We start from the raw sequence: 12,339 nt of genomic DNA, 5'->3' as shown, positions 1-12,339 counted from the left end.
CATTAAAAAAAAAAATAAGTAGAGGTTTATGAATTGTAACAATAGGAAAAATTACTCCTCCAAAGAGAAGTAAGAAAAAACACTCCTCCAAAGAGTGTTCCAAAAATGGGCAGGATAAAGAGAGGCTAAGCTCAGATAGCAAAAGTATTTGACAGAGAGTTTTCTTGTAATGTCAAAGTGGGGTTTTAAGAAAGTATTCAAGAGAACTTCAGTGGATAGAAATGGAGTCTTTGCAAGAACAAGTTGAGTTTGGTCAGAGAAACCATTTTCTTCAAATAATAACCCAGTATTAGTGATGATTATACCTGTCATCAGTATAGTCTGTCATCTGTTTTAGCTCTTAGAAGAAGGTTCATCTATATATTTTCGGTTATCACTTGGAGTTAAAGGTACAGCACTCATGGTTATTCTATCACTGCTATTGACTGACCTTGTGGTCTACAAGCAACTTGTTTAACCTTTCAAGCTATAGCTTCTCTCCTACAAAGTGAGTGAAATATTCAAAATATGTTGGAAATGGAATAAGGTAGTAGAGACATGACAGACAGCAGGTTTTGATGACCCATTGGAACTCCTGGGATCCCTCCTACTAGTTCTCCTTGAGTGTTCCACTCAGTTGCTGCCAGTGCTTTGGAAAATGTCTTCACCTATAAGACCAGCCCTCGGACAATTGAAGCCATCTCTGTGGAAAGTGCCTGGGATTAGGCCATGGATCCTGCCCCAAGATGTCTGTGGGGAGTGACTCCTTTGGCAAGGAAAAAGATAAAATAAACCTGCTCTTTCGACTTAAAGTGAGATGGACTCTGAAGGCTCAATTTGCATTCCAGATTTGTGTGGTCTCTTCCACTTTCCCTCTTCTGAGTTCTTTACCTGATTATCAGCTCCCCTGAGAGCATCCCCTTAAAAAATCATGCAAAGAAATTCTCAACTGACACACTGCTTCCAGGGAACTCAACCTAGGAAAACATGTCAAGTGGCTAGCAGAACACTTGCCAGGAAAGAGAAGAGAAGGTTAAATAACATGGCCACACGCAGAATTGGGTCAGGAAGCCAAGTCAAGCCAAATCTTTTGTTTCCTGACTTCATGCCAACAATCTGAACCTGTTTCTGAAGATAAAGGGTTGAGGCAGAGGTGCAGTTTCTTCCCTTTTTTGCTTAAAAATGCCTATAAGCTTCAAACAAGATGGGTACTAAAGTTTTTCTTTAAACTGTGGCATGTATAATTAATTTGTAGAAGTCACATTCAATACTGTTTATTACCAGGGCCTTACAATGCTCAACAATAACAAAAACAGCGAAAGACTTTTGGAAGTCCATCAGATCAAAATAACCTACCTGGAAAATAAGCCTGCTTATTCAGGCTTAATATTATAGGCCTCAATTGTATAAACATCTCAGCATGGGCTTGAAAGTAGCTAAAATAGTGTTAAATGCTATTCAATTTTACTTTGAAATGGAAAAAAATCTATCATAGCATACATTTTGATATATCTACATTTCCAAATATAGTCAGGAAAAAATGGATAAAATAAGAAGCAGCATAATTTACTGGAAAGGTAAAGATATGGAATCAGAAAACATAGAATTAAGTATTCTTTGACTCACTTGGCTGCTGTGGGTTTCAATTATTTTCTTCATATCTTTATTGCAATAAAAAAATTGATCCTCACCTAAAATTAAAAAGAAAAACAATACCAAGTGTTGGAAAGGGTATAGAGTAACTTGAAATGTCATACATTTCATCTGTAATTATGGGACTGCACAATGGTTCAATCACTTTGTAAAACACTGTTAGTTCTTTATGAATTGTTCTACACATACTTACTATGCAACACAGGAATCCCATTCCTAGGCGTTTATAAAACCAAACAAAACAAAAACCAAAGGGACATATCCACAAAAAGGCTTATGCATGAATGTTTGCATCATTTTTATTCCTAATAGCCCAAAATGGGAACAATCTTAATGTCAATTAATTGGTGAATGGATAAATAATTTGTGATACATCCATACAGTGGAATACTATTTAGGAATAAAATGAGCCAACCACTGGTGGTACAGGTATGATAGTAGTTTTTGACACATGCAACAATGTAAAGGAATTAAGAAATACCCTGAACCAAAGAAGCCAGATATAAAAACTTACAATTACATTATTCAACTTACATAAATTCTAGAAAAGGCAAAGTAATATACAGTGCCAGAAAGCAAATCAGTAGTTTCTTGGATAAGGGATGAGGAAAGGTGAGAGGGAAAGGGTTGCGAGGGAATTTTGAAGGGTTGGAAATTTATAGATCTTAATTTTAGTGGTGGTTACATGGATCTATGAATTTGTCAAAACTCACTGAATTGTATACTTAAAATTGATGTAATATTGTGTTTCAATAGGTTGATTTTTTTAAACCACCCTTACCTTCCAGTTTTTGTGAGAATTAAATGAAATTAGGTGGGTTAGCACTCTGTAAATTCTATAGGTCTAAAAGATGTTAATTAGCACACTAGAAACTGGTATCTACTAGTCCTCCTGGTATATTTGTGGAATGGATGAATTCATAAAAATCAAATAATACATATAAAACCAGTTCATTTTCCCTGTTAACTATCATTTTGTTCTGGCATAAGTTTCAAACAAAATCTATGTCTTTAAGCAATGAAGCACCAATCAGAATTTGAGGAGATAACTAATTGTTTCATTTCAGGTACAAGAGGAATTAATGAAAACCAACCTTAGTTGGCTGTTATTTACATGCATTGAACTGCAAATTCATGTTCTTATGCTAAAAATTCACTTGTTAAATTTAAGAGCTATTAAAAGTGTGTTATTTATTTCATTACAGTTTATTATCAAAGAAGCTATAAGTAAAGGTTTTCAGTGGAGTCTAATATAAAAACACACTTGTTTTTGTCCCTACTTATTACCTCCTTCCTTCACCCCTATATGGTACCTCATTGAAAATGAAGTAAATCTCTTAGGAGGCAAGTTTCATTTATTTAATATGTCTCATTAAAAGTTTCCTTAATTGTGACCCCATAAAGAAAATAATAAGTGTAATTTGACAGGCTGTAATAAAATGAATTTAGCCAATGTAAAACAGGAAGGAGTTAAGGCTAACATGATTTTTGTGATATGTGTATTGTATTTAGATTCAAGCTAATGAAATATAGGCTGTTGTGAAATTTGAAGTCTTAGAGTTCAGACCCAGATGGTATGGTCACTGTTGAATATTACTTGCAAAATATGGTAATATAAAATGGTAATATTCTTTAAATAATTATTCAAATTAAACAATCCCTGATAAATCATAGAAGCCTTAAATAATGCATGGTTATTTGGAATTATTTGGTGTGTGTGGGCAATTTTCTGATAAACCCCAACTTAAAATGTTAATTGCCTTTTTTCATAGCTTTGCTTCCCCAAGATGGCACTTGCTCATTTCTCATCCACTGAATTGTATCCTAAACTAGAAGGAAGACAGATATTTGAAGAGCTTAATCATAGAATTATGAGCCTTGACACCCAAGCCAAATGTGCCCAGTAGAACATTTCTAGTATGGGAGAAAGGAATCTAAGATTTATCAAAGTACAACACTACAAGATGGAATGCCTTCCAGGGCAGAAAGTTCAAATGAGCCCAGAGATTTTCTGGAATGATAAATGAGTCATATGGTGTCAGATAATGACTATTTATGGTATCCAATTACTAGATATATATAATTAGATATTAGAAAATGACTACCACAACTTCTCTGTTTAGGGCACCAAAATAAACATAAATGGTTCCAGTGTAATGATACACTTATTTTCCATATGAAAGTTAATCACGTCTAGCAGTTATGGAGTGCTTACCATGCACCAGACGAGTTGTATACATTCACTTAGTTAATGTTCACAAGAGCTTTGTAAGGTAGTTGCTATGATTATTCTCATTCTGCAGGCAAGGACTCTGTGGTTTTACAAGGTTAAGTAATTTGCTTCAGAGCACACAAATGCTGTATTGCAGGCATTGTGCTTTTCATTCATGTTGTACACTCTAGAACCTGCCTAATAACAATTACACTGGAGCTGCTGTCCATCTGTGATGGAAAATAGGGCATCATTCACACTACCTGGGGAGGTAAAAGAGGTGATACAATAGCAAATGAGGGGTTGCTCCCTAGGATTATGTTCCTGATGGCTGAAGTATCAGAGAAATATTCACAAAAGGAAGAGCTTTTCATGAAGGATACAGCTGAAAGGAAAACCAGACTTCCAATACCACTGGCAATTTGGCAGTGTTTTACAATTATTTTTTATCCTGTGGTCTTTAGTGATTTTATAGTGAAATCAGAGAAAGGTGGCATGAAATCAAGAATGTATACAAATACACAGACATTATATTAAAATCATGAATAATAGTATACTATTAAATTATGCCCTTTAATTCATAAATAGCTCAATGAGATGAATAATGTATTAAAATGGTCAAAGATACTGTCTCATTTACAGTAGATGGATTTATAGCTTTGTTGTCAGTCTCTTAGAGAAGAATCATCAATATTGAGGGAAAATGTTAGTATAAGTTAAAATATGTGTCAAAGGTAGATAGTTACAGTAGAAGTAATGATGGGAATGAACAAGTATAATAATCTTTAAAAAGAAAATCAGACACCAAATGTAATAACTTGTTTTTTTTAAAAAAGACACTTATAATAAATTTTATTTGTTTACTAATTTTTAAAATTTGGGACGCATGAGAGCACCTAACTGGCTTAGTCAGTAGAACATGCAACTCTAGATCTCAGGATCATGAAGCCCCCACATTGGGCAATGGAGCCTACTTAAAAATACATACATACATAACATTAAAATTTGGGGGAGTATGGTGTTTTGTTTCTCTTGTTAACTATTTACCTATAAAGGTAGATATATATTTCTGCCTCATTACATAAATAGTGTAAGGTAGAAGCAGAGAATTGCAAAACAGCGAATTGTTATTTTTACATAAGAACTATACCAAACACAGGAAGAAATCATTAGGGTGGTGTGTTGTCACACACAATAAGTAGATAGAAACAGGGCCCCACAGAATCTATCAGATGATTGAATGAAATGTATTAAGAGGAGATCTGACTGCACAGGTTAATCCTCTATCTCTGGAGAAATAAAACCCCTTAGTGATATTACTGCAGTAGCCCCTACTTTATCCCCAGAGAATATATTTCAAGATCCTACTCAATGCCTGGAACTATGGATAGTACTGAATCCTACATATACTGTTTTTGTTTTTCTATACATACATACCTAATAAAGCTTAATTTATAAATTAGGCACAGTAGGAAATTAAAACAATAACTAATAATAAAATAGAACAATTATAACAACATAGTGTAACAAAAATATGTTAATGTGGGTCTCTATCAAAATATCTTTCTGTACTGTATTTGCTCCTCTTCTTGTGATGGTGTGATATCATAAAATGACTATATGATGAGATGAAGTGAGGTGAATGACATAGGCATGTGATATAGTGTTAGGATAGTATGGATCTCCTGACTGTAAGACAGAAGGAGGACCATCTACTTCTGGACTATGGCTGACCACAGGTAACTGAAATCATGGAAGGCAAAACCGTAGATGAGGGACTATTGTTATTATAATAAGATGTTAATGAGGCATAATGATAAAGATGATAAACTAAAGTTCAGTCTAATGAAAAATCATGACAGATACTGAATAAAGGAGGCACTGAAGATGCTGTAAAGGGCAGGAAAGGAGCTGAGAGAAGACTTCTGTTGGATTCTGTTCAGTTGTTCTCAAATGTTAGTGTGCATGAGAATCACCCGGAGGGCTTATTAAATCAGATTCCTGGGCCCTACCCCCAGAGTAGTAAGTATGAGTTAAGGGTTGGAAATTTGCATTTGTAACAAGTACCTACCTAAGTGATGCTGATGTTGCTGGCCCAGAGAAAACATGTGGGAACCACTTTTCCACTTAAACACGTGGGAACCACTTTTCCACCTAAACACGTGGGAGCCACTTTTCCACCTAAACTAGCAACTACACTGTCTCACTCAGTTTTTCCCTTGGGTTTAACTGATATATTCTTTAATAGACAACCCTAAATTGTCTTTTCTGATCACTATCGCTCCATGTGCCACTATGGGAAAAGCCAGGTCAACAAAGCATGATCTAGAAGCAAGGGCGATATAACAAATGTTTTATGAGTGATAAACACAAGGCGACATGATAGTTCAGCGTAAGATGGCATCCTGAAGTGAAATGTATTTGTTCTCTGATGAAAATTACAATAGCAAACAAAAGTAACTGTTTATTTTAAATTCAGATTCTTCAAGTCTGAACATCTGCATACTGGCAAAAGCAAATCAAGAAATCTGTCCAGAAAAGATGAAAGTCACATTCTATAGGGAAAATACAAAGAAGTTTATCTTTTGTCACCATCTTTACAGCCATTGCCCCATGTTTGGCATATTTGAAGCCATACTGCTTGTTAAGATATGTTTCCTCTAACCTACATGAATTTCTTTATAGTTTTGTTTGTTTTTCAAAGTACAAAGATTATCTGGTTGAAAATACCCTTAGAAAAAATGAGTTGTATTTGAAATGGGCCTCATTTTTCTTGGGAGGGAGGGAAACAGTTAGCAGTGCCTTAAAACCCATATAATGAATATTTGGACTGGATAGTTTGACCAGGTTGCTGGAAGATGAATGAGTTTATTGGCATGTTGACAGGCACTTTGGAGAAACCCAAGCCTAGATCTCAACTTATTCACCTGAGGATTCAAATACATCTGGCATGTCTAGATGGCAAAATCACCTATTTTGAGAGAGAGAGAGAGAGAGAGAGAGAGTAAGGTATTCCCTGTAAGTAAAGTAAACCTAGGGAAAACAAGTGCATTGACTTGGACTCTGAGATTCGATCCATTCATTGAAGACAGAAGGTAATTTTGGAGTCTGTCTCTGAGACTGCTTGCTGTTCATAAGTGCTCTCTTAGTCCTTGGAGATTTGGACTCAAGAAAGCTTGAGAGTGCATTTCACTAAAAAAGAAAAAGTAATAATAAGGGCATGCCAGATGACATAAGCGTACTGCATGCAATGGACAGTGACTCTAAGGTGTAAAAGAGGGCTGTTTCCACACCAGCAAGGAATACTGCATGGTAAGGCCATGTGGAGAGCAACAACAGACAACAACGACATCAACATGACCTGCAGCAGCCTGAGACAGAAGAGAATTTGGCTCCAAATAAGAAAAATATCCTGCTATTGATATTCCTGTCACAGACAGGAGGTCAAATGTCTTTGTTTGTGTAGTATTCACCAAAGAATAGTCTGTGTTATGTTTTCTACTCAAGCACGGTAGAACACTTATGGGTTTTAAAAACAAGACATACATTTGTGTTATGTACGGGCCTCTACCATGACATTGATAACACTGTGCTCTAATTGTTGGTTTTTACCACTACACAGTGAATTCCTTAAGGATAGGGGTCAGATTTTGCATATCTTCATCACTCAGCACCTGACACAGAGGCAGTGCTGAAATATATATTTGCATTAATGAAGAGAAATTAAATCTTGGCTTATAACTCTGCATTCTATAATGAATCAGACTGATAATGTTCCCTTGTTACTTGATCACAGAAAAAATGGAAGTCCTATGAGGTACTCATAGATGCTTATAATTATTGGTTTCAGGTTTGTACCTCTAGACTGGAAGCTCCAGGAAATCAGGAAGTTATGTTTTGTTCATTACTACAGAGCTGATGACTATAACACTGGGTTATCAATATATTTTTATTGGGAAGTATACACAATTGAAAGTATAGCTCCCTCACTATTTCTTCAAAATAGGGAAAGTCATGCAAAAAATGCCACTCACTGTAGGTAAAAGATGCAATGAGTAATAAAGCCATGTATCCTTTAATTCTTCCTTTGTTTCAATTTCCAAGAGGAGAATATTACTTTACTTTTAGAATTAAAATATATAAGCTGGATCACCAAATAAAAATAACATGATTATTCCCCAAAGCTGATTCATTTTCAAACATGCCATATTCTCAGAATATTCAACTGATAGACCACAGAATCATCCATTATCAACTCAAATATTCCTTGATAACTCTGCTACTCAATGGAGAATATGGCTGTGAAATGAAAACATTATTAGGTTTATTATGGCATATGTGTGTATGTGAGGAATCTATTAGACTTGTCTTTGCCCAGGTTTTTCTACAGGGGAACAGTATACAATCATATTGTGTGAAACTTGCAGACAGTTAGCTGTTGTTTTATACTTCATGTAGTGACATAGTGACTAACTTGGAAATTACTCCTTAACTGTATTTCTAAAATATCATATGCAGATGAGCAATAACAAAAATCGCAGGGAGGTACTTGTTTATACTTTATAATCCTGAACCCTACTCCAAAGCACCCCATTTGGACCTAGGACCTCAGTCTGCATTTTAGCAATAATTACTGGTTATATTTATACATTCCAAAGTTTGATAATCACTCCTGTAATACATAAAAGAGTCATCAACTTTTGATTTTCAAATTAAGCCAGTGTACATTTTTTATCACTTGACTGTTATTATTTTGAAAGACCTAATAGAGAAACATAGATGATTGATAAGGAGGATCTAAAATTTTAAACATTTGCAATGATCCAAACAGTATGCTAGATTCTTTCATACAAGATATTTTTATTAAAACCTGAGAAAAATCAATATGGTCTATTAATATTCTATTATCTACAGACAAGAAAACAGAGACTAGAGAGATTAATTCACTGTGCTCATATAGCTCATAGGATTCAATCATAGGATTCAACTCAGATTCTCTATTCCATGTAAACCCGTAACATCCTTTTAGTTTCATGTTTCTGGGCACATCCTAAAAGCCAAGATTAATGCATTAGAAACAACACTACCTTTCATGGGAATTCTAAAGAAACAGAGATGATACCTAAAGTAGTTCTTGAAATTGGATAGGAATTTCAGATAAGTATTAATACTAAAGCCTATTAATAGTAAAAGAAGTGATTGATAGAGTGAATGTATGCATGCAGATGACTAAATAAACAGAATCTAGAACTTCCTAAATTCTTCTTTATATTAATTATATAATTGTAAACATGGACCTCAGTAGCAGACTAAAATAGCTACCTGGTATTTCATTGCAAATTTAAATATATTCCTTCATGTTACAAAGGCAATAAGAGATCTATAATATAAATCTATGGGAATTGGAACCTTGTCTTTCTTACTTAACGGCATATCATCAGTGCCAGGAATGTTGTTTGGATTATACAGTGGAACACAAGGTGGCATTCTAAGTTAAGAGAGATGGAATGGGTGATTATAGAGCAATAGGAATGAGAACTACCTTTTTAAATAGAACTAGAAAAGTAGCTAGTTTATAAACCAGGGTGTTTAGGAGAGTAGTAGTTATAAATATTTATAACATATCTTATGATTATAAAGCACTTTCACTGTCTTAATCATTTGACCCTCCCCAAAGACCTATGAGTTATGAATTATTACTCCATTTTTTTCTTTTAGTTGAAAAATATTTTTTATTTAAGTTCATATGTCCTAGCAAAATTGGAGTTTGGACTCCATGATACTTTGTTTGTCTCCTATTAGTCATGTCTTTTCACTTATACTGTGGCTACCTCATATTTGAATAGAGAATAAACCCAGGTTATAGAGAAAATTATAGGTCCATTTATAAATCAGGTATTTATTAAGTGACCAATCTTTATAAATATATTTCAGACTGGTTTCCTGGATGTCAGCCAAATTTGATGTCCAGTAAAAATCTATTATCAATTGTTTGACCTCAAACGTATTTTCTACTAAGTTCTGTCTTTGAGACAGCAGCACTGAGGACTCTTAAAATAAGCTTTATTGAAACAGTAGGCTCTGTGCAGTTAGTAGAAAGGAACCAGCCTTCTTTCCTTTCTTCACTGTTTAAACCTGACCCCAAAACCTCATCCTTTACCTGTGCTCCAGTCAATGGTCAAAACTCAACTTTAACTGGGAATCCTGATTCTAACCCTTCATTAACTTTATTTACATGGGCTGTATACACTCTTGTTGAGGTTTGTGCAGGTGGTGCAGCTGCTTAAGACAAATTACTACTGAGACTTTCTTTACTGGAAATTACATTTTCAGAAAATGTAATAGAGTTGCTTACTACCATAGCAGTGTTGCTTCTAATTCAGTTGGTTATTCAGCCATTCTGGGGTGAACAGTGAGTAGTGAGTCTATTGAAATGACCCACTGGGGTCCAACCAGATATGTCATCAAAAATAGATGGTGATTGTTGTAGAAATTCTCTGAAAGAAGGGGACAGACAAAACTTGGATATCAAAGAGGGAGACTGAAGTTACTTCATGTGGGAGGAAGTCTCTGAGTAAAGATACGGAGCTAGCAAAGGTATTGTATGAGCAGGGGGAGAAGCATTTAAAAGAAATATCCAATTGAAAGCAAATCTAATGCATGGCCATTTTGGAAATACAAGTCTCTGCATGTGATTTCTTATTTTAGACTGTGAGAAGGAGGCAGATACTCATGTAAGTCCACATATCTGTAACTTGCATTATTGTGGTCACTATTTGAGTTTACCCATATTCACTTGGCCTGATATTTTACAAGTATTATTTCACTTAGAACATTTATATTATTAAGGCAGAAAAAAATTTCCAAGAGATTGTGTTGTATTAGTCCCTTTCTTAATTATGTGCCTGCAAATAAGAAATTCATTTATGTTGTTAATAACAGCCCAACCACAGTGGTGCCTTGGTGATGCAGTCTGCTTGAGATTCTCTCTCTCTCTCTGCCCCTCCCACTTGCTTAATCTCTCTCAAACAAATAAATTTTTATAAAAGTAATTGCCCAACCACAGCTCTCCTCTCCTTCCTATCTCCAGATCCAAGTAAAAAATACAATACCCTTCTGCCCCTTCCCCTTCCAGCATTGTCACGTCCTTCTGTCCTCATAGCTGCTTCTAATTCTGCCTCCTAAGATGCTCTTTATTTTATTATTTTATTTTATTTTATTTTATTTTATTTTATTTATTCATGAGAGACACACAGAGAGAGGCAAAAACATAGGCAGAGGGAGAAGCAGGCTTATGTAGGGGGAGGTGTGGGGAGCCTAATGCTAGACTCGATTTTAGGATTATAACCTGAATCAACCACTGAGCCACCCAGGTGCTCTTCTAAGATGCTCTTTAACTTAGATCTAATTTCCATTTTATATCTTATTCTAACAGAAGAAACTCTTATTCACTTTGCAGACCTCAAGCATTGCACTTTAAGTTAATTGTGCATATCTTCAAATTCTTCTTTACTCTTCTTAGAATTTTAACTCCTGAGAATTGTTTGTGCCTTTTTAAATTCTTTTTCAATCTAGCATGATGTCTAGCAAATGTCATCTGATGAAAAGACTTGATAGTCACAGCCTTACTGTGAAAATTCCTTGTTTACATCATTCTTTTAAAATTCTTTATATTGTTCCAAACCCTGTCTACTTCTCACTTCCTTTTTTTTAAAAGATTTATTTATTTATTTAATAGAGAGAGCACAAGCAGGGATAGGGGCTGAAGGAGGAGAGAGAGAATCTCAAGCAGACTCCTGCTGAGCATGGAGCCCAACAAAGGACTTGATCCCATGAAACCTAGATCATGACCTGAGATGAAATCGAGTCAGTTGCTTAGCTGACTAAGCCAATCAAGGCCCCTACTTCTCCCTTCTACTGAAGTTCTATAAGGTTTTCTTTTCTAACTTCTAAAACTTAATCAGTGGTGCCAGTGGAGTGACAATTGCCTCATGGCTTTTCAACTTTATGTTGCTGACACCTCTGTGTTCATTCCACAATAGCCATATTCCATTGACATCACAGGGGGACTTGAGAAACATTATACCCCTCTTGCTTTTTATTTTCTAATTCTCCCTTCTAGGCACAGTTTACCTACATAATACTTTACTGAAATCTCTCTCCTGCAATCGTTCAACTTACTGCAATGAAAACCTGCATATAGAATCTTGGGTTATAGAAGTCAAAAGGTGTTTAACTCTTAATAAGTACGATAAACCTTTCCCTCATAAAAGACTTTAGGGTCATTACATTAAATAATGTTCTTTTACTTAAGACTTCCTTTGTTCTTTTTAACTTCTTGTAAATTTTTTGTGGCAGTCTCTATACTTCTCAGAAGTGGAGTGGTCTTTTTTCATTCCCTAGTGATCTTGATGGCAGTGCCTACTCTGGTTCTGCATCAGTCTATTTTCAGCTACTTGACTTTTTTTCATTTGGGTGTAGTGGAAAAGGGCTGT

General features: G+C 35.2%; 1 long non-coding RNA gene across 1 annotated transcript in view; it reads right to left on the bottom strand.

Moving 5' to 3' along the window:
- LOC140597781 (uncharacterized) overlaps window positions 1–12,339 on the bottom strand; it is a 246,703-nt gene that overhangs the window by 53,245 nt on the left and 181,119 nt on the right. The window contains exon 3 of the long non-coding RNA XR_011999709.1: window positions 1,606–1,670. This is a non-coding gene — a long non-coding RNA (uncharacterized lncRNA). The remainder of the gene's footprint in view (window positions 1–1,605; window positions 1,671–12,339) is intronic.

The sequence above is a fragment of the Vulpes vulpes genome, chromosome 2 (genome assembly GCF_048418805.1).
Source record: "Vulpes vulpes isolate BD-2025 chromosome 2, VulVul3, whole genome shotgun sequence".
Lineage (NCBI taxonomy): Eukaryota > Metazoa > Chordata > Mammalia > Carnivora > Canidae > Vulpes > Vulpes vulpes.
Note: the sequence above shows the minus strand (reverse complement) of the source record. Positions and strands in the feature narration are given on the sequence as shown.